Raw genomic sequence first — 27,224 nt, forward strand, 5'->3', positions numbered from 1 at the left:
TCTAAGTACTAAGAGCAGTGACAGTATTAACTCTACAACATCAATGCATTTTTTGCATTATTTTCAAACTATATTGAAATGCTTCAGAGCTTAGAAATATTATTCAAAATGTTTTTGAGGTGAAGCTATGCACCAGAACACAAGCATGTGAAAAACATTTGCATGAGATTCCTTTGGCCATGAATTTATTGGCAATGTTAACTCATTTAATGGGTTAATACCTTTCATAAAGTACCAAACAAGCTTAATACAGATCTTTAACAAGTCTGCTCCATAATAAAGGAAAATTAAAGCCACTATGAATTGATCTAGTTCTACATAATAATTCTAAGATAATATCATGCCACAATTTCAATTTAATTGGATGGAACAGTGTGAGATATTTTCAACCATGTTTATTCATGTTTATTTTTATGTTAGAATAATTAATAGCAAGGCACAAAACCATTAAAAATACTCAACTTTTCAGGAGAAATCACACAGGGGTAATGTACGGAACATGAAGCTCTTTTTATATTCATCTGCAAATGCAAATAATTATTGAATTTCTCTCTATTAAGCATTTACAATAATTTTGTTTCAAACCCACCTTTGTTTGAAATGCTAACTGAGATTCAAGTAAATAATAATGTGAACAAACACATCATTGTACAAAGCAGGTTGACAGGCTGCCATGCCTTAAAATGTTTCATTTTTTTCATTAAGATTTACTAAAATACAGCAAGCTTAGTAATGCATTTCACCTTAATGGAGATTTTTAATTAAATCAAGCTGACTTGATTTAAGTCAGTCATTTTGAGTACAAGGCATAAGACAGGAGTGTGATGGAATACTCTCCACTTGCCTGGGTGAGTGCAGCTCCAACAACACTCAAGAAGCTTGACACCATCCAGGAGAAAGCAGCCCGCTTGATTGGCATCACATCCACAAACATTCACTCCCTCCACCACCGACGACAGTGGCAGCAGTGTGTACCATCTGCAAGATGTACGGCAAAAACTCACCAAGGCTCCTTAGGCAGCACCTTCCAAACACACAACTGCTACCACCTAGAAGTGCAAGGGCAGCGGATAGATGGGAATGCCACCACCTGAAAGTTCCCCTCCAAGCCACTCACCATCCTGACTTGGAAATATATTGCTGTTCCTTCACTGTCGCTGGGTTAAAATCCTGGAACTCCCTCCCTAACAGCACTGTGGGTGTACCTACACCACACAGACAGGGCATAGCAGTCAGCAGGGTGCCTCCACCTCTGCTGTGGATGTTGGGGGAGCACCAAGACGTAGCAACAGGGTTAGGAAAGTTAAGATATAGTTGCACAGCTTGGGCACGGATGTTAATCATTTGTATATAATGTTCACTATTGCAAATAAACTCCCAAAAATGTCTCCCTACCTATGGCACCTTGTTCTGATGAGCAGTGTTCTTGTCAGTCAGATGTGAAACCTTTCTGCACAAGATAAAGGCAGGTGTCTCAGTCCAGGAACCTTTTCCCTGTGCTTTGTGCATCCTTCAGACCAAAGTGATGGTCCGGCCTCACAATCCATGGACACATTACTGATGCCTGCACCTCGTCGTTGCTTGTCATTGTTGCCAGAATGTAGTGGGCAGGCGTCACAGAGTTCTCTCATTCTCTCTGTGTGCTCTCAGCATCTTTAAGATGGGGCTGGCCCCCATCTCTTCAGCATCTGTGACCAGTGAAGTTGTGCTCCTGAAGGGGTCAGGTGCTGAAGGCGGACAAAGGAACAGATGCTTCTAAAGTTTCATGGCTGCGTCTCCATGGTATGACCCTGATCACAGAGGGCAAGTGAGCTGCCCTTGGCTGGACAGGAGTCAACCATTCTCAGAGGCTATGCGAAGATCTATGGAGTGTCCGCCCTGCATGTCGTCATCATCCTCCTCCAATCAAGCTACTATTGGGGCTTCCACTGCATCTCCATGACAGGGGCATTGTCACAGAGGGTATGTGCGCTGCCATAAGCCAGACTGGAGTCAAATGTTCACAGATGCAATGTGAGGATTTATGGTGTCTCCTCACTGCATGTCATCATCATGCTCCACAAATCTAGCAGTTATGAGGGCCTCCCGAGAACGCTTGCCTTATCTGGCCAGTGTGACAGCCTTATCGCCGACATTATCGCCTTCGAGGGCCTCCTCACCCCCATCATCATTGACCTCCTCCTCTTTGGAGGAGGCCTCCAGCTCCTCCATCTCCTCCTCAGCCAGTTCCTCTCCCCGTTGCAGCACCAGGTTGTAAAGCGCGCAGCAGGTGGCGACGATGTGTGACACCCTCTGCGGACTGTGTTGCAGGGCTCCACCAGATCGGTCCAGGCACCAGAACCTCATTTTCCGCATCCTGAAGGGACCGAGTTGTGAGTTGCAGCATGAACCTCATTACACCTTCACTCTGTTGCAGTCTGATGCCGCCACACGGGTGTCATCAGCCACGTCCTCTGTGGCTAGCCCTTGTCCCTGAGGAGACAACACTGCAACCACTGTGGGCCCTAGAAGACCCATGGGATCTGTGACTGACTGCGAATGTAGGAGTCATGGACACTCGCTGGAAACCGTGCACAGACCTGCAGGATGCGTTTGTGGTGGTCACACACCAGCTGCACATTCAGAAAATAGAATCCCTTGCAGTTGACATAGCTGACCGCTTGTTGCAATGAAGATCTGAACACCATGTGAGTGCAGTCAATACCACCCTGGGGGAACCTGTGGGAAACCCGAGATCTGGGCAAATCCAATTATTGTTGCATCCTGGCTCTCCTGGTCCCAGTTGAAACGCACAAATTTATGTGCCCTTACGAAGATGCCATCTATGACCTCATGGATGGATTTGTGGGTGAAGGCTTTTGATATCCCACAGAGGTCACCCGTGGAGCCCTAAAAGGAGCTACTGGTGTAGAAACTGAGCGCCGCAGTCACTTTCATGGCCACTAACAGTGGATGCCTTCCATGTCACCATGGCGCCAAATCCTGCAGTAGCTGGCAGATGTGACCAACTGGTTCCCTAGACATGTGCAGGCTGTGCAGAAACTAAAGGCGCCGTCTATAGGCCCTGGGCCTAGCTAGGCGCAGAGCAACGATGGCTCGCTGTGGCTCTTCAGCAGCCTGTGCAGGAGCCCCATCCACACCTTTCTCCGTGAAGGTGCTGTTCCTCTCTCTGCACAGCCAGGCACCTCTGTCGCTCTCTTCTCCGTCATCCCCACTCTCTGTACATCACAAAGCATACAGCTAGTTCACCAGGCTCCATGCTCCTGATGTACTCCTCCTGCAGGATGAAAGAGAGAGATGCATGGGTTAGCTTGGGTATAGTAAGAATCTCTCTTGGTTAAGTCTGAAGGCCCCTTAGCAGATCCTGGAGGGTGCTGGCCACCACTTGGGTGGCCAAAGTTTAGAGCGCTGCATGGCTGCCCGAAACCCCGCCCACCTCCAACCCACTCCACCTGACTGATTGTTGGCAGCTTTGCCCATTGGACTGCATGCTGTACCCTCAGCCCAGGGGCAGGCATGCTCCTAGCCCACACTGCGTGGCTGCACTGTTAGCTTGAACCATGGGGGAGGCTGGTCCAAACTGGGATGATGACATTGTAAAGGGCAGTGGGCGCCTCCACCAGTGACTGCTCCATGGCCAGCTTAGGCAAGGAGATTGCACAATGTGCCCAGTCATCCAACTGTCCTGCAGTCCACTAAAGCACTCATTAGTTTGCTGTCTGTGCCCAAGGGGTTAAAAGCTCTGGAGCATTTGGTGGCACTTTCATGCCCCTACGTTGCTTGAGTGGACAGATAAGCTCGAGGCCTGACTCCAAGCTGTGTCTGAACTGTCTCAGCTGCAGAGGATTGGTCACTTTATACAAGGTTTCCCTAATGTGTGGCCGCTTCCCTCTCCTCCACCCTGCACGTGCTTGTTCACTATCTTCAAACATGGGGCAGCCCTTGCCCCCATGCCTCAGTCACCTCAAGCCGCAGGGCAGCCCTTGCCCCCACACCTCCAATGTGCCTCAACCTTGAAGTCCAACAGGAGACCTGGGCGAGCGCTGTGCAATGTTACTGCGCACTCACCTCGAGTTCTCCTCAAAGTGCAGCCCGCCAAGTGCATGACTTATATATGCTGTTCTGAAACACGTCGGTGCGGGTGGACGGTCCAGCGGTGGGGAGGTGGGGGTGGGTGGGGGGGCAGTAATTCTGGGGTGCAGGCCTTATAATGATATGCAGATGTATTACAATGATTTTCCCGAAGTCTGATGGCGGGAAACGTGGCTCGCCATTGACGGGCTGAGCGGACGATCGCAAACTATTTGTATGACGTTGTGAATTCGATTTTTGGCCTTCGCACAATGTTGTCTGCTCACGTCGCCGAGCACGCCTGGCACCAGCGGGCACGGAAAGTTCCGCCCCTTGTATTTCCACCTCTGTAACATTGCCCAAATTTATCTCTGGCTCAGCTAATCTTGCTGTTGAAAACCCTCATCCATGCCTTTGTTACCTCGAGACTTGACTATTCCAAAACTTTCCAGGCTGGTCTCCTACATTCTACCCTCTGTAAACTTGAGGTTATCCAAAGCTCTGCTACCTGTTTTTTAACTCGCGCCAAGTCCCATTCCCCTATCATTCCTATGCTCACTGACTCACATTGGCTCCTGGTCAAGCAATACTTTGATTTTAAAATTCTTATCCTTATTTTCAAACCCCCCCATCGCATCTCCCTTCCCTAGCTCTCATCTCCTCCAGCCCCACAACCTTCCGAGATATCTGCGCTCCTCTAATTCTGGTCTCCTGAGCATCTCCGATTTTAATCAAACTATCCCTGGTGGCCTTGTCTTCAGTTGTCTGGGCCTCAAACTCTGGAATTCCCTCCCTAAACCTCTCCGCCTCGCTACCTCGTTTAACTCCATTAAGCCACTCCATAAGTCCAACTCCTTTTGTCATCTGACCTCATGTCTCCACATATAGCTCAATGTCATATTTTGTTTTGTAATGTTCCTGTGAAGCACCTTGGGATGTTTTATTACATTAAAGGTGCTATATAAATATAAGTTGTTATTGTTGCCTGCCATATCCTTTCAATTCTGTGTTCCTTGGACTTACGGGAGTGGAGGTGTAGGCCATTCTGGGAACATGGCCAGTATGAGAGAGAGTAGTGGTTTTACTGAGGATTGGGCCATCAAGGTTGGAGGTGAGGGTGTGGCTAAGCAGATCAGTAGCTACAGAAATGTCATGATGAATGGGGGCCAAAGGTTAGAGGGTTGGCATTTTGAAAATGCAATCGTAAGTGAACTGGGAGAGAGTTTTTCCAGGGGTGAACACAAAAGGAAATGGTGTTGAGAGGGGGAAGAAGAATGTATATGGAGGGGGATACAAGGAAGTGATCTGCGGTTGATACGATGGGTGTAGTGAAGCACATGAGATGACAATCAAGGGGTAAGGATAAGAGTGCTGTGAACTCAGATGAAAGAGAACATGGTGAATTGAAATGGAGCTGGAATTCACTGAGGGTGAGAAGTTGCTCAGTGCAAAGGCTGAGGGAGGAAAGTAGTGAGGATATCTCAGCAAGAAAATGTTTATGGTACTTGGGTGGGGGGTAGAGAATGGGGATTTTAAGTGAGAAATGAGGGGGTGGAAAATGTTGAAATATGCAAAGGAGAATTCATTTGGATTCAGGCATGGGAAAAATTAACCAGGACCTGTTGGTCCATCCCGCTGTGGTGGACTGTCCAGTCAAGGTGCAAAGGAAAATAGAACATGTAGAAAAACATATATATGTTTAACTGCTAAAATGGAACCATTACCACATGTCAATGGCTGCCAGGCACTCGAATAATATCCCATATGCCCAGAGACCAGGCAAAAGGGGCATGCACTCAGCCCATGGAAGCTAACAGCTAAAAGGAAAAAAGGGTAATCAATGCCACTGCAATGGACAAGCAAACAGTATAACTACCATTCACAAGAATCATCTTGAATTACCTATAATCTTTCACATAAGGCTCTCATTCTGAACTTGATATCATATGGATTGAACCATTATTTTTGCCAGGCCAATTATGAATCAATTTGACAGTATAGCCTTTACTTTTGGGATTTGGCAAAAATGGACTTGAATTGACCTTAGGTGGAAGCTCACCTTTAGCAGCAAGTAGCAGGAAAGATCATGCTAAATTTTACATTAGGATTCTTTCCCTCTTAGCACATGCAACGCTTGTCCTTAGCAGAAAAAAAAAACCTTGGCTGTGGAGTTTAAATTCAGGCAAGGTTGACATTCACCATGAAAGGGGATGTGGTGCTGGTTACCGATAAGTGGGTTGTTCACAATGGTACAGTGGAAACAACTTTGCCACCATTGGGTGTCAGCAGGTCACTTGTATACAATTCTATTCTCAGCCAATATCCTTCCACACACAGACACACACCTCTGGCTGTCATTGGAATGCAATCTGCAGGAACCCTGGACATCTTTCTACCCCATAGTCAAGGCCATTGAGGCCAGATCTATTGTCCTAGTGCTGTGCTGATTGAAAGCAGCTAACTCCGATCAGGGATGCTTGAGACCTGCCTCTTCTGTATTTGCTTTATTGCTTAGTGTCTTAACCTGCTGAGCCATTGCTGCAGCCATATCTTCCTTGCTAATGAGTACAGGTCTGCGTGATCTGCAAACACTCCAACCAGTTTTTCTTAAATTATTGCTAATTGCTTCATGGCAGCAGGAAATTGCTTTTTCAGACCAATATTGCTGATCTGTCCCAGAGAAGAGAAGAAAATCAGATAATAACAATCCTTCCAAACAAAATATTTTGAAGGTCACATGTCAATGCTTTTTTCTGAATTTGAAAAAAATTAGATTAGCACCCGTGTAATTTTAGTTTGATACCCTTCCCAAAAAAAATCCACTTCAGCAGTCTGGGATATGGCTACCGAGAATCTACACAAGAGATCAATAGTTTAATCAGCCACTGACGAGTGCTACCAACCAATCTCTAGCTGGACTGCTGGGGATCCAAAGGGGAAAAAAAAACAGGGAGTAATTACACTTATCAATGAATATAAATGAACAAAACCAAGCCAGGCAATGCCTAGTTTCCTCTCTCATATAAAGTCTGAAGGTTTTAGTGGTCCTTGGGCCTTCTAAATAGTATTGCTAATGCACTGAAAGCCAATTCCATTTTATGCCTCAAACATTTTTTAAAAAATTTGTTAATCCAACAAAAAAGTGTATTTTCCCCGCGGTGTTTATTGTCCAGGCGGGCCAGCTGTCTCCATGTTTGCCAAAGGGGCTGCATGAAAGCTACCTAATTATTTCTGGGATGTAACAAGCCCTGTACATTCATAAGTGAGACTGTACCTAGATGTGATTGATGTGCAGCAGCAGACTAATGAACAGGTCACTTTGGAGCTAAATACGCTGCTGTGCTAGTGTCAAAGTGTAAATGAAATCTTGAAAGCTGTGATGTAGGCTTGTGCATGTGTAAATAACATATTAATTATTGACAGCTGTGGGAATAGTAATTCCCATTTCCTTATCGGCTCGTCACATCTCTATTTCCTCCAAAGAAAAAATACTGCCCAATTTTGGACAGTTTGCAAAGCAATTATCTGTTTGCAGGTTGAATGCCTTTTCTATTCATTTATAAAAATGTTCAGACTCTGGATTATCTTGTATTTATATGCAAATTACTACCGACGCCAAATACCTGAAGAACTCTTTTGTTATAAAGCTCATTTAATGACGTTTGTGAATGCAAAGAGAGAAGAAAACAGTGACTTGCCCAGTGGCCAGATAACAGAATTAGACTGCTGTACAGAACACAGCCACTAATTTAAAAAGGCCTTCCTAATTTTCATTAACACATGAAAGGGAAGAAAGTGAAAAAGTTCAAAATATGTTTGGCACTTCTATCCCCATTACTTATTACCCCATTTTGAACCTTATGCAACAAAATCAGCAGTGACCAACATAGCAAAAGGATTTGAAAGTACATATTGGAGAATAATATTTCAAAATTTTATTTACCTGTAAAAATAGGTTTGAGTCAAGTAATGATGTAACTATGTTTTTGCAAGTCTAGAAATAATATTTTATATCAACTAATACAAACAATTTGTTTTTCCATTCCAAATTTGTAATATCTCAATAAGATGCTCATATCGATCAATTACGAAAAGATGATGGATTTACAGTTAAACTGAGCACTACCATTGTTCTACAAAATATATACAATTATTGTTCCTCTTTGTCTAATAGCCCCTCTGTGAAACGCCTTGGGACATTAATAGAAATGTGGTTGCAATATTATGCCATGTATTGTAATTTTTAAAAATCTAATTTTAAAAGTGCTTGAAATTATTGTCCCCCATTGTTGTTGACAGATTTTCCTTGATCACGAATATGCCAAAGGCAGATACCTTGCTCCAATCTCTGGCAATGTTGTGCTACAACTTGCTGTTAGCTGAAGCACCAAGGAGTGAATTGAACTGCTTTACCCCAGGTTCTTATCTCTCTGAGGAAAGCACTTGACTTGGTGAAGATTAACTGTGAAGTTTTACTGTAATTATATTGGGCTGTGGCAAGACTTCACCAGGAGTACTGTGTATGATTTTGGTCTCCTTACCTAAGGAAGGATATATTTGCCTTAGAGGGAGTGCAGCAAAGGTTTACTAGACTGATTCCTGGGATGCGGGGATTGAACTATGAGGACAGATTGAATAGACTAGGCCTATATTTCCCAGAGTTTATAAGAAAGAGACATGATCTGATTGAACATTCTTTAAGGGGATTGAAAGAGTGGGTGCTGAGGGGAGGTTTCCCCTGGCTAGGGAGCCACAAACTCAGGATAAGGGGTTGATTATGTAGGACTGTGATGAGGAGAAATTTCTTCACTCAAAGAGTTGTCAATCTTTAGAATTCCCCATCCAAGAAGGTTTTGGATTCTCAGTTGTTAAACATGTTCTCCAGACATTGACAGATTTTTAGATATTAAGGGAATCAAGAGATATGGAGAAGATGGCAAAATGGGAGTTGAAATAGAAGATCAGCCATGATTTATTGAATAGCTGCACCGAATTGGAGATCCTGTTTCTATCTCTTATGTTCTTCCACTTGGCACATCTCCTTGATAACAAGACTGAGTTTAGGAAATTACTGAGGCCAGCATTTCTCAAGTGTTCTCTTAGTCTCTCGCTATCACCTTGAGAGGAGACCAGTGAAACCCCTTTGGAAAATCGCACAGATATGACTATGTAAAGAGGATGAAGACAAGGGGCAGGAACTCCCTACACTGGACCTCTCAAACTAGCAACTCTGTTGGATCCGAGAGCATTTGTGAAGGTGAGTTGAGCCAAACGGATAAGCGTGTACTCCACCTGTGAAGCGACCTGGACCTGCAGAGAAACTTCAGGTAATTTTTAAAAAAGAATTGTTATATTGAAAGAATAATATTCCATTCAGTTCACATAAAGCACAGCATTGTGCACACAATGTACAAATCAGCAAGCTTGCAGAATTGTGCCACATTTGTTTCTGTTGATCAATGACAAAAGCGGTTAAATTGTTGGCCCTGCTGATAAAAACATCTGTGACCTCCTTGAAATATTTCTGGACAGCAAGCTGGCTAGCACAGCAAATGTTCCCAGTTCTCAAGGAGACATGTGCTCAAACATTGAGGTCAGTGGTGACTTCAACAGCCATTTTCAGTATTGTGCAAATATTAAACCTTGTGTGAAGGCTTTCATAGGACCATAGAAATTTGAGACACAGAATTGGGCCGTTTGGCCCATCATGTTTCTGCTGGCTGAAAAAGAATGATCCAGTCCAACCCCATTAGGTCCACAGCCTAGTATGTTATGTCACTGTTGCATTGGAAGCAGTTCAGAGAAGGTTTACTGGACTAATGCCTGAAATGGGAGGGCTGTCCTATGAGGAAAGGCAGGACAGGCTAGGCTCATATCCACTGTAGTTTAGAGAGTAAGAGGTGACTTGATTGAAACATACAAGATCCTGAGGGGTCTTGACAGGTTGGATATGGAAAGGATATTTCCTCTTGTGGGAGAATCTAAAACTAGGGATCACTGTTTAAAAATAAGGGGTCACCCATTTAATACAGAGATGAGGAGAATTTTTTTCTCTGAGGACCGTGAGTCCTTGGAACTCTCTTCCTCAAAAGATGGTGGAAGCAGAGTCTTTGAATATTTTCAAGGCAGAGCTAGATAGATTCTTGATAAGCAAAGGGGTGAAAGGTTATCAGGGGTAGGTGGGAATGTGGAGTTGAGGTTACAATCAGATCACCCAAGTTCTTATTGAATGGTGGAGCAGGTTTGAGGGGCTGAGTGGCCTACTCCCGCTCCTAATTCGGATGTTTGTATGTCACCTCAAGTGCATATCCAAGTATTTTTTAAATGCAATGCCTCTATCACCCTTCCAGGCAGTCAGTTCCAGGCCTCCACCAGCCTCTAGGTGAAAAATTACTCCTCAACTCCCCTCTAATCCTTTTACCAATTACTTTAAATCCATGCCCTATGGTTAGTGACCTCTCTGCTAAGCGAAATAAGTCTTTCCTAAGCTACTCTATATTGGCCTCTCATAATTTTATATACCTCAATTAAATCTTCCCTCAGGCTTTTCTGTGTGGAAGAAAACAATTCCAGCCTATCCACAATCCTGGTTACATCCTTGTGAATCCTTTGTACCCTCTGTAGTCCAATTACATCTTTCCGCTATTGCAAAGACTGTACGCAGTACTGTAGCTGTGGTCTAACTGTGGAGTGCTGAAGGCATTGCTATTACAAACTACCTGCCAAAATTGACCCTCCATATAGTCACGTCTCTTCCATCATTTCCAGTTGATTGTACCTGGTTTGGTAGAACCATTCAGTGAGACGTGTTGGTAACCTTGTTTGCCACCTGAGACTATGTGCAGTGAATCTATCCACCATGCAGGTTTTACCTGAAGTAAACAGCAGCTCATCTTTCAAACACCAGCCAAGTAAACAGACTGGAGCCATTGCATCAATTCTTGTTAAATATGAGGTCTAGCAAGACGCATGTTTGCAATAAATTATCCTCGATCTAGTGTGTTTTCTATTCTAGTACCAGCAATAACAAGCTTAACTCTTATTCTGCATGTCCACAGTACTGTAGCATACAGGGTAAATAGTCCTTGAAGAGCATCTTAGTGGCATTTGAGAAATTTGCGGAAGTCTATATTAATCAGAACTCTGAAATTACTGCTCAGTAATCAGTAATTACTGATATCATAGGTATTTGGCTTAACACTGACAGTAATTGCTACATTTATATGGTGACTCCTATTACTCAATTGCAAGGAGTTCAAATCCTCTATGGCCACAAGCGAGGTGCCAGAGGACTGGAGGACAGCTAATGTGGTACCATTATTCAAGAATGGTGGTAGGGATAAACCAAGGAACTATAGGCCAGTGAGTCTAGCATCAGTGGTAGGGAAAGTTTTGGAAAAAATTTTGAGGGACAGAATTAATCTCCACTTGGAAAGCCAAGGACTAATCAAGCATAGTCAGCATGTCTTTGTCAGGGGGAGATCATGTCTAACAAATTTGGTTGAATTTTTCGAGCAGGTGACTAGGTGTGCAGATGAGGGTAGTGTAGTAGATGTAGTCTACATGGACTTCTTCTAAAGCTTTTGACAAGGTCTCATATGGGAGACTGGTCAAGAAGGTAAGGGCCAATGGGATCTAGGGCAAAATGGTAAATTGGATCCAAAATTGGCTAAGTGGCAGGAGGCAGAGGGTGATGGTTGAGGGTTGTTTTTGTGACTGGAAGCATGTGTCCAGTGGCATACCGCAGGGTTTGGTGCTGGGTCCCTTGCTGTTTGTGGTGTACCTTTATGTTTTTAGTCATCAGGTTTGCTTTGTCCAGCGAATGCTAGCTGCGCCCTTGATATTAACAGATCAGTTGGTGCTTGAAACAATATAGGCAGAGGGACCAATTAACTGAACAAAAACTGGCGTTTATTGGAACTAATAACAGAGCACTAACACCAACTGTACTTTTTCAATCGCCTCCAGCTCTAGTCTTACAGTTACCCACGACGCCCGCACTGTGTCACGATTGGTCAATACAGCCACATAGAAGCATGGGAACTTAGGGCAGAAGCAGGACATTCGGCCCTTCGAGCCTGCTCCGCCATTCAATATGATCATGGCTGATCCTCCATCACAACGCCAAATTCCTGCTTTCTCTCCATACCCCTTGATGTCCCTAATATCCAAACATTTATCAAATTCTTTCTTGAATATACTCAGACCTGGCCTTCACAGCCCTCTGTGGTAGAGAATTCCACAGGTTGACCACCCTCTGAGTGAAAACATTTTTCCTTATCTCAGTCCTAAATGGCCTGCCCCGTATCCTGAGACTGCGGCCGTTGGTTGTAGACTCCCCAGCCAGGGGAAACATCCTCCCTGCATCTAGTCTGTCCATCCCTGTCAGAATTTTATATGTTTCAATCAGATCCCCTCTTATTCTTCTAAACTCTAGTGAATGCAGGCCCAGTCAAACCAATCTCTTCTCATACAACAGTCCTGCCATCCCCATATCAGTCTAATGAACCTTCGCTGCACTCCCTCTATGGTAAGTATATCCTTTCGTAGGCAGGGAGACCAAAACTGCACGCAATACCCCAGGTGTGGTCTCACCAAGGCCCTCTATAACTGCAGTAAAACATCCCTACTTCTGAACTCAAATACTCTTGCAATGAAGGCCAACATACCATTTGCCTTCCTAATTGCTTGCTGCACCTGCCTGTTTACTTTAATTGACTGGTGTACAAGGACACACAGATCCCTTTGTATATCCACATTTCCCAATATATCACCATTTAAATAATGCTCTGCCTTTCTGTTTTTCACACCAAAGTGTATAGCTTCACATTTATCCACATTATAATGCATCTACCATATGTTTGCCCACACACACAACTTGTCTAAATTGTCCTGAAGCCTCCTTGCATCCTCCTCACAACTCACAACCCCGCCCAGTTTTGTGCCATCAGCAAACTTAAAAATATTGCATTTGTTTCCCTCATATATCATGAATAGCTGGGCCTAAGCACTGATCCCTGCGGTACACCATTAGTCACCGCCTGCTACCTGGAAAAAGACCCATTTATTCCCATCCTCTGTTTCCGGTCTGTCAACCAATTCTCAATCCATGTCAGTATATTACCCCCAATCCCATGTGCTTTAATTTTGTACACTAGCCTCTTATGTGGGACCTTATCAAAAGCCTTCTTGAAATCCAAATACACCACATCCACTGGTTCTCCTTTATCTATTCTACTAGTTACATCCTCAAAAAAACTCCAGTAGATTAGTTAAGCATGATTTCCCTTTTATAAACCCATGCTGACTTTGTCTAATCCTGTTAATGCTTTCCAAGTGTTCTGTTACCATGTCTTTTATAATAGACTCTAGCATTTTCCCCACTACTGATGTTAGGCTAACTGGCCTGTAATTCTCTGTGCTTTCTTTCCCTCCTTTTTTAAATAGTGGGGTTACATTTGCCACCCTCCAATCTGTAGGAACTGCTCCAGAGTTCATAGAATTTTGGAAGATGACCACTAATGCATCCAATATTTCCAGGGCTACTTCCTTTAGTACCCTGGGATGTAGATTATCAAGCCCTGGGCATTTTTCAGCCTTTAACCCCATTTTATTTACTAACATTGATTTTCTTCAATTCCTCCCTCTCACTAGACCCTTGGTTCCCTAACATTTCTGGGAAATTATTTTTATCCTCTTTTGTGAAGACAGAACCAAAATATGTGTTCAATTCTTCTGCCATTATAATTCCCCCCATTTCTGGCTGTAAGGGACCTATGACTGTCTTTGCTAATCTTTTTCTTTTCACATATTTATAGAAGTTTTTACAGTCAATTTTTATGTTCCTTGTAAGTTATTCTCATACTCCATTTTCCCCTTCTTGATCAATCATTTTGTCTACTTTTGCTGAACTCTAAACTGTTCCTAATCCTCAGGCTTGTTGCCTTTCCTGGCAATTTTATATATCTCTTCTTTGGATCTAATATTATCCCTGATTTCTTTTGCAAGCCATGGTTGAGCCACCTTTCCTGCTTTATGTTTGTACCAGACAGGAATGAATAATTGTTGTAATTCATGCATACTTCCCTTAAATATTAGCCATTGCCTATCCACTGTCAACCCTTTTAGTAAAGTTCCCCAATCCATCATTGCCAATTCGCGCCTCATACCCTCGTAATTCCCTTTATTTAGATTCAGGACCCTAGTTTTGGATTCAGCTTCTTCCACTCTCCATCTTAATGAACAATTCTATCATTTTATGGTCGCTCTTCCCCATGGGTCCCCGCACAACAAGATTGTTAATTAAAAACAAAAAACTACTGCGGATGCTGGAAATCCAAAACAAAAACAGAATTACCTGGAAAAACTTAGCAGGTCTGGTAGCATTGGCGGAGAAGAAAAGAGTTGATATTTCGAGTCCTCATGACCCTTCAACAGAACTGAGTAATATTAGGAGAGGTGTGAAATATGAGCTGGTTTAAGGTGGGGGGGTGGGGGGAGAGAAGTTGGGGGGGTGGGGTATGGTTGTAGGGACAAGCAAGCAGTGATAGGAGCAGATAATCAAAAGATGTCACAGACAAAGGAACAAAGAGGTGTTGAGGGTGGTGATATTATCTAAACGAATGTGCTAATTAAGAATGGATGGCAAACAGCAGGAGAGAAATGGAAAGCAATGAAGGTGAACAAGGCAGAAGAGAGGTACGGAAATCCTGTCGGAGAGCAGAGCAGTACTTCTTCAAGGTAGGCATTTCTTGAACAGGAGTGGCAGTCAATTAAACACAGATAAAAACAAAAAACTACTGCAGATGCTGGAAATCCAAAACAAAAACAGAATTAATCATTTTTCATTGCACAATACCCAGCCCAGGATAGCCTGCTCTCTAGTTGGCTCCTCAACATATTGGTCTAAAAAACCATCACGTGCACACTCCAGGAAATCCTCCATGACAATATTATTGCTAGTTTGGTTTGTCCAACCTATATGTAGACTAACGTCACCCATGATTACAGTTGCACCCTTATTGCATAAACCCCTAATTTCCTGCTTAAAATGCCTTCCCTTACATCTCCATTACTATTTGGGGGCCGATAGACAATTCCCATCAATGTTTTCTGCCCCTTGGTGTTTCTTATCTCCACCCAAACAGATTCCACATCATGATTTTCCGAGCCAATATCCATCCTCCCTATTGCATTGATTTCCTCCTTTACTAACAAAGCTACCCCACCTCCTTTCCCTATTTGTCTGTCCTTCCTAAATATTGAATACCTCTGGGTGTTCAGTTCCCATCCTTGGTCACCTTGCAGCCATGTCTCCGTAATTGCACCTATGTCATAACCGTTTATATCTATTTGTGCTATTAATTCTTCTACCTTATTGCGAATGCTCAATGTATTAAGATACAATACATTTAGACTAGTCTTTTTAACCTTCTTAGTCACCTTAGCTTTATTTTGCACCATGACCCCATTTGTTTCTTGCCCTTGTATTTTTCCTGGCTTCCACATTTGCTTCTTACTTTTCTGTCTTTTGTTTCTATCCTTGTTTCCCCCTCCTCTGTCTCCTTGCTCAGGTTCCCATCCCCCTGCCATTTCTAGTTTAAACCCTCCCCGATCGCATTAGCAAACACCCTTTCCCCCTGAGGACATTGGTCTCGGTCCTGCCCAGATGCAACCCGTCCTGTTTCGACTGGTCCCACCTTCCCTAGAACCGGTCCCAATGTCCCAGGGATCTGAATCCCTCCCCTCTGCACCATTCCTTCAGCCACGTATTCATCTGATATATCCTGTTATTTCTACTCTCGATAGCACGTGGCACTGGTAGTAATCCTGAGATTACTATCTTTGAGGTCCTACTTTTTAAATTCCCTCCTAACTCCCCTATATTCAGCTTGTAGGACTTCATTCCTTTTTTTTTACCTGTGTCACTGATACCAATATGTTCCACGACCACTGGCTGTTCACCCTCCCCCTTCAGAATGGCCTGCAGCCTCTCCGAGACATCATTGACCCTGGCACCATCCTGGAGTCTCTTTTGTGGCCGCAGAAACACCTGCCTGTTCCCCTTACTATTGAATCCCCTATCACCATAGCCCTGCCATTCTTCTTCCTTCCCTCTTGTGCAGCAGAGCCACCCATGGTGCCATGGACTTGGCTCCTGCTGCTTTCCCCTGAGAAGTCGCCTCCCCCAACAGTATCCAAAACGATAGATCTGTTAGAGAGGGGAACAGCCACAGGGGACTCCTGTAATACTTGCCTTCTTCTACTCTGCCTGGTGGTCACCCATCTCCTTTCTGCCTGCTCAGTCTTTACCTGCGGTGTGACCACCTCACGGAATGCGCTGTCCACGATAACCTCAGCATTGCGGATGCTCCACAGTGAATTCACCCGCAGCTCAAGCTCCGAAATGCAGTTAGCCAGTAGCTGCAACTGGACACACTTCCTGCACACATGGTCGCCAGGGACACTGGAAGTGTCCATGACTTCCCACATAATGCAGGAGGAGCATATCATGGGTGAGAATTCTGCTGCCATGACTTCCCTTTAGAATAGGCTCTTTAGTTACTCCCTTTAAAAGAATATTAATTATGCTAGGGGCCTTATTCCATTCCAGTATAGTCCAAATTCCTCACCTTATTTTGTTTAAGGCAATGGGCTGCAACAGTTCAGTTAGTACAAAAAGTAGAAGTAGAAGTATTCACCTGACCCTGCTTACCAATCTCCCCTGCATCGCAACACTTTTTGAATTGTGACGTCCTCATGCCGCTTTCAGCCCTGAGTCTCCCCAGAACTCTCGCTCTGTACTCCCGCCATTTTCAGCTCCGAGTCCAGTTCCTGCACTTATTAAATCTCTGCTCTTTCAGCTCTCACTCTTTTTAAATCTCCGCTCTGAGTCTCAGCTCCTGCTCTTTTTAAATCTCCATTCAGACTCTCAGCTCCCACTCTTTTTAAATCTCCACTCTCTCCGCTCACTCTCTTTTCAAATCTCCTCTCTGACTCTCAGCTCCGGCCCTTTTTTAATCTCCGCTCTATCTGCTCCCACTCTTTTCAATTCTCTGCTCTGAATCTCAGCTCCCGCTCTTTTTAAATCTCAGCTCTGACTCTCAATTTCCGCCCTTCTCAAATCTCCCCTCTCTCATCTCCCACTCTTTTAAAATCTCTGCTCTCTCAGCTCCCACTTTTTTTAAATCTCTGCTCTGGCTCTCAGCTCCAACTGTTTTTAAATCTCTGCTCTCCACAGCTCCTGCTCTTTTTAAATCTCCGCTCTGACTCTCAGTTCCCACTCCTTTTACATCTCAGCTCCCGCTCTTATTAAATCTCCACTTTCTCAGCTCCCATGCTTCTTAAACCTCCGCTCTGACTCACAGCTCCCACAATTATTAAATCTACACTCTGACTCTTAGCTCCCGCTCTCTTTAAATCTCCACTCTGACTCTCAATTCCCACTCTTTTTAACTCTCAACTTTCTCAGCTCCCATTTTAAAAAAATCTCCACACCGACCCTCAGCTCCCACTCTTTCAAATCTCCAATCTCACTTTCAGCTGCTGCTCTTTTTAAAACTCCCTGCCCTCAGCTCCCACTCTTTTTTAAATCTCCACTCTGACTCTCAGTTCCCACTCCTTTTAAATCTCAGCTCCCGCTCTTATTAAATCTTTGCTCTCACTCTCAGTTCCCGCTCTTTTTAAATCTCCACTTTCTCAGCTCCCACACTTCTTGAACCTCCGCTCTGACTCTCAGCTCCCACTCTTTTTAAATCGCCGCTCTGACTCTCAGTTCAGGTTCTTTTTAAATCTCCACTCCGACTCTCAGCTCCAGTTCTTTTCAAATCCCGGCTCTGACTCTCAGCTCCCGCTCTTTTTAAATCTCCGCTCTCTCAGCTCTCGCTCTTTCAAATCTCCACTCTGTCAGCTCCCATTCTTTTTAAATCTCCAATCTCACTCTCAGCTGCTGCTCTTTTTAAAACTCCGTGCTCTCAGCTCCCACTCTTTTTTAAATCTTTGCTCTGATGCTCAGCTCCTGCTGTTTTTAAATCTCAGCTCTGACTCTCAGCTCCCGCTCTTTTTAAATCTCTGCTCTGACTCTCAGCTCCCGCTCTTTTTAAATCTCAGCTCTGACTCTCAGCTCCCACTCTTTTTAAATCTCTGCTCTGACTCTCAGCTCCCGCTCTTTTTAAATCTGTGCTCTGACTCTCAGCTCCCGCTCTTTTTAAATCTCAGCTCTGACTCTCAGCTCCCGCTCTTTTTAAATCTCCGCTCTGACTCTCAATTCCCACTCTTTTTAAATCTCCGCTCTGACTCTCAGCTCCCGCTTTTTTTAAATCTCCACTCTGACTCTCAGCTCCTGCTCTTTTTAAATCCCAGCTCTGACACTCAGCTCCCACTCTTTTTAAATCTCCGCTCTGACTCTCAGCTCTCACACTTTTAAATCTCCGCTCTGACTCTCAGCTCCTGCTCTTTTTAAATCTCTGCTATGACTCTCAGCTGCCCCTCTTTTTTAAATCTCCACTCTTACTCTCATCTTCTGCTATTTTTAAATCTTACCAAGGCTGCAGCTCCTCTTGCGCTGCCTCCCAGCCCCGCTCTGGTTTGAAATGAGAGTCAGAGTGGGTCAACTGACTACATTCTTTTAAAGGTACATAGCACTCCAGTTTACCACATCCCTCCACCTTTACTTGAAAGTACAATTGACCAGCATCACAACATTCCAACTACTTACATGAACAACTATTTACAAGTCAAGTCTCTCAGGTGGCTTCCTCGAACGTGTTGAGTGTCGTAGCTCAAAGGCCTCGGCTGGTTATTCCGAGACCCCCTTCTCAGATGTCAACTGTCCACCAGGTTCTTCTGTGGAAGTGGATAAGTTTGTGTCTTCGACCCTTTCTGGTCCAACAGGCCCCACAGGTACTTCCAAACCCTGTGGCATTTCTTCCACGTGCGGTGCAGACTCAAACGCAAATGATGATGGCATCCTTTCTTACAGGACTGTCTCTCTTCTCTGGAGGTGATCCAAGTGTCGTTTATTTATTCGGCAGTTACGATACAGAGGACTCCTGTCACGGCACTCACTTCGCCTAATAGCCAATTGAACCCAGCTCCAAAGTTCTTCACGAGAACTGTGTCTCCCACCGTGAAATTTCTTTCATGATTATGGGCATCATGTCTAGCCTCCTGTGCCTCTTGGCTTTTCTCTGCCCTCCCCCCTAAATTCAGCCTAATAAGAGTTAGATGGGTGTGGAGAAATCTCTTCATGAGCAATTCAGCTGGATGACAATCTGGTGTCGAAGGAATCATCGTCCAGCTTTTTCATCCCAGATTTAAAAGTTGAATTGGAACCTTCACATTGTTATCTGGCAGGGAGAGGCAGCTCAGTGCATCAGCATGTGCAATCTGGCTTCCAGATTGGTGAATAAAAGTGTATTCGGAAGCTGCCAATATCAGTGCTCACATCTGGATGCGAGCAGGTGTGATGGGGTATATCGCCTTATCTTCCCCAAATAATCCCAACAGAGGCTTGTAGTCGGATATAATGTTAAAATTGTGACTGTGGAGGTGTTGACGAAATTTCTGAACACCAAACACAACAGACAAGCCCTCATTCTTAATTTGAGAATATCATCGCTCTGATGATGTTCAATGTTTTTGAGCCAGTTGCGACCAATTAACCTGGGCTCTGCCCCAGCACTGAGCATGCGAGATGTATAACCAATGAGTCGTTTGGATCATCCGCCATCCAATGTGAAAGTACAGCCCCTATAAAGGGATGTGTCACAAATTAAAATCAATTCTCTCTTTGGGTCAAAGTTGACCAGTAGGCCCGATGATCTTAACAATTGCTTTACCTTCAGAAACGCTCCTGGTGCGGAGTTTGCCAAATCTATTCATGGTTTGTCTTGAGCAATGCGTATAACGGAGCAAGTATATTTGATAGATTTGGGAGAAATCAACCATAGTGGCTTATCATGCCTAAGATGGCCTTTAGTTCTGTTGTGTTTCTCGGTGCAGGTGCCTCACAAACAGCCTTGACCTTTCCTTCCACGGGATGCAGGCCCTGCGCATCGACCTTATGGCCCATGTAAACTACCTCTTTGGCTTTGAAAATACATTCTTCTTGCTTCAAAAGCACCCCTTTTTGTGAGAAGCTTTTCAGCACCTCCTCCAAATTAGTTACGTGTTCTTCGTCAGTCCGTCCAGTGACTAAGACATCTTCCAGATAAACAACGACATGGGTCAGTCCCTGAAGCAGATTTTCCATGGTACGTGGGAAAATAGCACACTCCAATGAGACCCCAAAGGGTCGTCGAGTATGTTGATACAATCCTCGTTGTGTAATGATGGTCATGAATTTCCTAGAGCCTTCTTCCAACTCTACCTGCTGCTAGGCGTGGCTCATGTCAAGTTTTGAATATGTGTTGCCCCCTGCCAATTTCAAATATAATTCGTCAATCTTCAGTATCGGATGCCTATCAAGTTTGGTCACCCTGTTTACAGTTAATTTATAGTCACCGCATAAGCGAACACTTTGGTCTGGCTTCAGTACTGGTACTATGGGTGCCGCCCACTCGGAAAAATGCACCGATGTAAGATTCCCAACTTTTCCAGCCTGTTTATCCCAGTCTCGACCTTGTCCCGTAGAGCATAAGGGACTGGTCTGGATCTGATAAATCTGGACATTGTGTTAGGATCTACGTGCATTTTGGCATGTAGCCCACTAATCCTTCCTAGCTCGTCACTAAAAATGGAAGCGTACTTTTGTAGCAATTCCTGTAAGTTTCTCGTTCTGATTTGAAAAATCTCGGCCCATTGCAATTTAATGTTTTTGAGCCAGTTGCGACCAATTAACCTGGGCTCTGCCCCAGCTGCCATAGTAAGGGGTAAATTTGCAGACTGATCCCCATACTGCACCAGGACTTGACATATCCCTTTCACTCATATTTCTTCACCCATACATGTTTTTAATTTAGTGTCTGATTCTTCCAAACTTAAAGGAAGGACTCCTTCATTCAAGTGTCTGAACATATGTTCTTCTTTGACAGGCATTGATGCCCCAGTATTGACCTCCATCTTGATGGGTTGTTCATTGACTCTAATGACTACCTGGATTGGCTCAGTTCTACCCACTTTCAGGTTGTTTAATGAATAGTTGTCAGATTCTGCTTCCTCTGGTTCTTCAGTGAGATAGATTTTGAGATTTCTACCTTTGTTTTTGAAATGCTGTCTCGGCCTACCTTGACAGTGCTGCATTATGTGACCATTGTGGTGGCAGAGAAAGCATTCGATATTTCTGAACTGTCGATGGCCTGCAGGCTGCCTGGATTCATTTCTCGCATTAATGTCATGGGTTTTCACTGTGGTACTGTTGTCCTTCAATAGTCTGTACATAGTGGGCATTCCCCGCCTTTCCGCAGGGTCCGACATTTTCACACTGTTTGTTGCCGGTCCTTCCCGCCCTACAAGATGGACAGCACCATTTTGTGTATCTTTTGTTGCCTCTGGGTCTTAACAGTGCTCTCTATGGCTGTTGCCAATTCTAATGCCTTACTGAAGTCTAGATTAGTTTTAGATAGCAATCGCTTTTGAATAGTATCGTCCCCGATTTCGCATATCAATCGGCCTCTCAACATGTCATTAATTGAAGTTCTGAACTCACAACATTCTGTTAATCCCTTTAAAGCAGCTACATAGCCAGTGATTGTCTCTCCTGGAAGCCTATTCCTCAAGGTGAATTTAAGAAGCTGCATAGTGACTGAGGGCTTTGTCTTCAGGTGGTTTTTACAATGTTTACTAACCCGTCAAACACGTATCGGGAGTGTTAGGCGACATGAGGCTGTGGACATGAGTCCTTATGTTTTGCTCCTGCTTGAGGACAAAAGGAATCTTCTTATCCTCCCCCGTGATGTCATTAGCGGTAAAGAAGAACACTAGGCGTTCGACGTAATGAGACCAGTCATCAGAAACGGGTTCGAATGGTTCAAGATGCCCAAACTACGGCATACTCAATGACTAAGGAGACTGCGCTTTCAAACAGCTTTCAAGGCAGTGGCGAAGTAATGTAGCTGGCTTAACGTGGCTTTCTTGATTGCTGTCGATTGATCCCATTTATCCTCATTGCCAGTTTTACATTTTTAGTTATCAGGTTCGCTTTGTCTGGCGAACATTAGCTGCGCCCTTGATATTAACACATTAGTTGGCTCTTGAAACAATATAGGCAGAGAGACGAATTAACTGAACAAACATTGGTGGTTTATTGGAACTAAGAACAGAGCATTAACACCATGTGTACTTCTTCAATCACCTCCAGCACTAGACTTACAGTTACCAAAGAAGCCCGTGCTGTGCAGCGATTGCTCAATACAGTCGTATGGTTACATAACTACATTCTCTTAAAGGTACATAGTATTCCACTTTACCATGTACATTTACTTTTACATGTACATTAATGATCTAGACATGAATGTAGGGGTTTTAATCAATAAGTTTGCAGATGACATGAAAATTGGTGCTGTGGTGAATAGCAAAGAGGAAAGCCTTAGACTATAGGATGATATGGACAGGCTGGTCAGATGGGCAGAACAGTGGCAAATGGACTTTAACCCTGAAAAGTGTGATGTGAGGAGGAATTGGGAGGACTAGCAAGGCAAGGGAGTATACAATGAATGGTAGGACCCTAGGAAATTCAGAGGATCAGAGGGACCTTGGTGTACATGTCCATAGCTCCTTGAAGGCAGCAGGACAGGTAGATAAGATAGTTAAGAAGGCATATGCGATACTTGCTTTTATTACTGTAGGCATTGAATACAAGAGCATGGAGGTTATGATGGAGCTTTATAAAGCGTTAGTTAGGCTACATCTGGAGTACTGTGTGCAGTTCTGGTCGCCACAATATAGGGAGCATGTGATTGCTTTGGAGAGGGTGCAGACGAGATTCACCAAGATGTTGCCTGGGCTGGAGAATTTCAGCCAAAGAGAGAAACTAGATAGGCTGGGGTTGTTTTCCTTAGAGCAGAGAAGGCTGATTGAGGTGTACAAAATTATGAGGGGCATAGATAGGTTAGAAAGAAATAAATTATTCCCCTTGGTGAAGGGGTCAATAACCAGGGGGCATAGATTTAAGGTAAGGGGCAGAAAGCTTAGAGGAGATTTGAGGAAAACATTTTTCACATTTTGCAAAATGAAAACATGTCCCACCTCATGTCATCATGACACAGTCACATGAGGGGACATGTTTCATTAAATTTTTATTGCATTTATTTTTATTTTTTTCACGGAGCTGCCTCAGGGAGATTGAAGCGCTCTGGACCTGGCTCTCCCCCCTCCCCCTGCCCACAAAGGTAGCGCTCCCCCTCGTGTATTATGCTGGGCGGGCCTAAAATTGTGGTGCCAAGCCAAACGCGGGCGGCGGGAGGCTCCGCAACTGCACCTCCCCTGCTCCCGCCGAGCCTGCTCAACACAGGAAAACTTCAAGCCTATGAGTTCTAAAACCCTGTGCCAACCCGCTCTGCCATTACAACCCCCATTTTAAACATGATTGCCTTTTAGCTTGTCAATGGAGTATACAGTGCTGCTGCTTGTCCCTAATTGAAAGTGGGTATGAGAAAAAGATAGCCTTAATGCTTTGAGGCATTAGCATGGCGATATACCAGTGCATTCACTACACCATCATATGCAGTAATCCTTAGTCCTCGGCAATTTCTCTTCCAATAAGAGTTTTAAAATGGTACAAAAAGCTATCTATATCAATGCTTTTGTAAGTAGGGGTTTTTTCAGAAACAGCATCAATCCTCCAGGGAACTTACTGATGTTTTAAGTGATAACGCCGCAGCTTTATCTCAAAAGATAAATCCCTACAGAGCAATTTTTAAATATAAAATACAGCCCTTTATGTTTAATTTTAAGGTGTTACAAATTACAGGGCAAAAAAAGCAGTTTCTCCTGCTCTGCCAAAAATTTCAAATTTAAGCAATAGTGAAATGAAGTGCAAGAGTGCATGATTTCTCTTCACTTTAACTAAACGCTGTGAAGGACCCTGAATGAAGATTTGCACTTGTTTCATAAAATATATATAATCATAATGCGTCATGAATAATTCAAGATCTGCTCTTTTTGTGAGTTTTTTTTTTCTTCACTTTCAGTACAAACCACAACTGACATACTGGTTGGAACATGATCTCAGCGAATGCCGTGTCAGCACCGCATTAAGTGTCATGGCATCATGCAAGCTGTCAGCCCCGTGCTGCAGCACTCAAAATGGCTGACTGCTGATATAAAGTGAAGATCTCTGTTATTGTTACCGATGTGGAAGTAGCTCCAGCAGGAGTAATGTTCCTGAATTACACTAGTCAGCGTCTGCTTTGAAACCGTTCTAATAACAACTGTAATGGCTAGAATCTCGCTAATGAAGGACATGGTCTTTCATTACAGTGAATCACTTGATTTATTCTATTTAAAGAGTTGAAGCATCTTTTTTTTGTCAAATTAACAAGCTCAGGTCAGTTTGGATGCTGATTTTTGAGAAAGTCAGTTGCTTATTCCAATTTTCAATGTAAGACTGATGTTGGGTATAGTTTATGCTAATCAACATGAGGAATATCAATGCTTGGAATGAACCAACTTCCCTCTTTGGGTGCTCAGAATCAGCATTGACCACTCTCAGGCTAGACATAGCATGGCTAAGATGTAGAGTAAAGCCTCTTTGTTTTACACAGAAGGATACTTGTTAAACCCAACTTCAGTAGTGCAGTATGGTTTTTCCCTGTTTAGAACATTTTTTGGGGGATTATGCTATATATTTGATGCCATGTTTACAGAATGCCATTGGCACTATCAAAACTCAGTGGCAACAACTTGCATTTATATAGCGACTTTAATGCATTAAAATGTCCCACCCATGAACATTACCAGATAAAATTTGACACAGAACCAAACAGCTAATCAGATGACCACCAGCTTGGTCAAAGAGATAGATTTTAAGAAGGAAAGGGAGGCAGGGTGGAGAAAGGAGGGAGAGAATTCCAGTGCTTAAGTCCTAGATAACTGAAGGCATTGCTGGCTATATAGAGGGATGGAGAAAATTGGGCATGCACAAGAGATCTGAACTAAAGAGACATAGAGTTCAGAGAGGTTTGTAGGGCTGAAGGAGGTTACAGAGATGAGGAGGGGCCAAACATGGAGAGATTTGAATATCAGGATCCTAATTTTAAATTTGAGGTGATGTTGGACCAGGAACCAGTGTAGGTTCCCAAGCGCAGGAGTGATGGATGAACGTTACCTTGTGAAGGTTAGAATATGGGCAGAGGGTAACAGATGAGATGAAATTTATGGAGGGTTGAAGATGGACGGTCAGCCAGGGAAGCAGTTGTTGGAATTATTGAGTCTGGGCGTAAAAATAGAATGGATAAGTATATCAGCAGCTGGTGGGATAAGGCAGGTGAGAGAATGAGCAATTATGGATGACCTCGTGCTTTAGTATGTTGAAATCCATCTGTCACAGTTTTTTCCACTCATTTAATCTATCAATTTAATCTACCTTTGTAATTTTATGCTGTTGTCTACATGACCTTTCTGTGTCAGAACCTGGATGTGTGGATCTCTATTTTCGTACCTAAGTCATTAATAAATATTGTGAATAGTTTGAAGCTTCAGCGCAGATCCTGTGTAATACAACTATTGACTTCCTTCTAATTTGAGTACGCCTAATCAAACTCCTAACCATGTCAACAATTTGCCTTCAATCCCATGGGCTTTGATTTTGGTTAACAATCACTTATGTTGTTAGCATTATGTGGAATTTGACATTGCATTAAAAAGGGCGAGAAAGGTTGAGAGGCAGAGAGGTTTTGGGAGTGAAACACAGTTCCTGTAGGACCCTTACAGCCAGCAGAAAAAAAGGAAAGATCAGTAATTTCTCATTCTGAACTGAATTCAAATCCAAATCCCACAGATAGAAAGCCAGCATGTTACTGATTGCATAATTCCTTCCCACTCTTTGCTCTCTCCCTCCACTTGTTGCTTGTATAGCACTTTCCTTTCCTAGTGGTGAAGTACTCTGAAAACTGTATACCAGACAGGGTGATACATAATCTGGTTCTTTGCACAGTAGTGTGAAACACTAACTTCTAAATACTAATTCCTGCAATTTGTCGCTGTTGATTAGAATTCAATTTTATGCAGACAAACACAAAATGCCTGAATCACTGCGCGGTAATCTCTCTCCTCAGCAGTGTGCAGTAACTGTAGCTTTCTTTGCTTTACATTCACCAAATGGTGCTGTGCAGAACAAGGTTGGTTGTTGATAAGATATTCAGGAAAACATTAACGCAAGAGGGAAACAGTTAAGGGAAGGTTTTACTTCCTGACCTTTATAAGAATATATTGCAAGTTTGAAAAAGAACTCCAAAAAGCAATCATTCAGTCCTTTAGCACTGATGTTACTATTATTATTACCATAATTTTAGCGATTAAAAGAAAAGAATGTAAGAAATAGAAGCAGGAGTGGGGCATATAGCCCCTCGAGTCTGTTCCGCCATTCAATACGATCATGGCTGAGCTTGTACATCTCTTCTCACCAAATCCCCAAATCCTTTGATCCCCTTAGCATCCAAATATCTGTTGATATTAGTCTTGAATATACTCGTCGACTGAGTAACCACAGGCCTCTGAGGTAGAGAATTCCAAAGATTCATAACGCTCAACTCAAAGGAGAAGAACTTTCTCCTCATCTCAGTTCTAAATGGCTGACCCCTTATCCTGAGACTGTAACCTCTAGTCCTTGACTTTCAAGCCAAGGCAAACTGTGTCTCAGCATCTACCCTGTCAAGCCCTCTCAGAATTTCATGTTTCAATCAGACCAGCTCTCATCTTCTAAACTCCAGATGATAAAGACCTAGTTTATTCAATCCCGCTCATCAGACAACTGTCTCATCCTAGTGAGCATTTGTTTCACCCCTTCTAAGGCAAGTATAAAGCTTCTTTAGGTTAGGAGGCCAAAACTACACTTACTCCAGGTGCAGTAATGCAAAAGCAGTATATAATTGCAACAAGACTTCCTTACTCGATACTCCAAACTCTTTGCAATATTGGCTAGCATACCTTTTGCCTTTCTAATTGCTTGCTGTGCCTGAATATTAATTTTCTTTGATTTGTGATCAGCTGAAAGC

This window comes from Cetorhinus maximus, chromosome 17 (genome assembly GCF_964194155.1).
Source record: "Cetorhinus maximus chromosome 17, sCetMax3.hap1.1, whole genome shotgun sequence".
Lineage (NCBI taxonomy): Eukaryota > Metazoa > Chordata > Chondrichthyes > Lamniformes > Cetorhinidae > Cetorhinus > Cetorhinus maximus.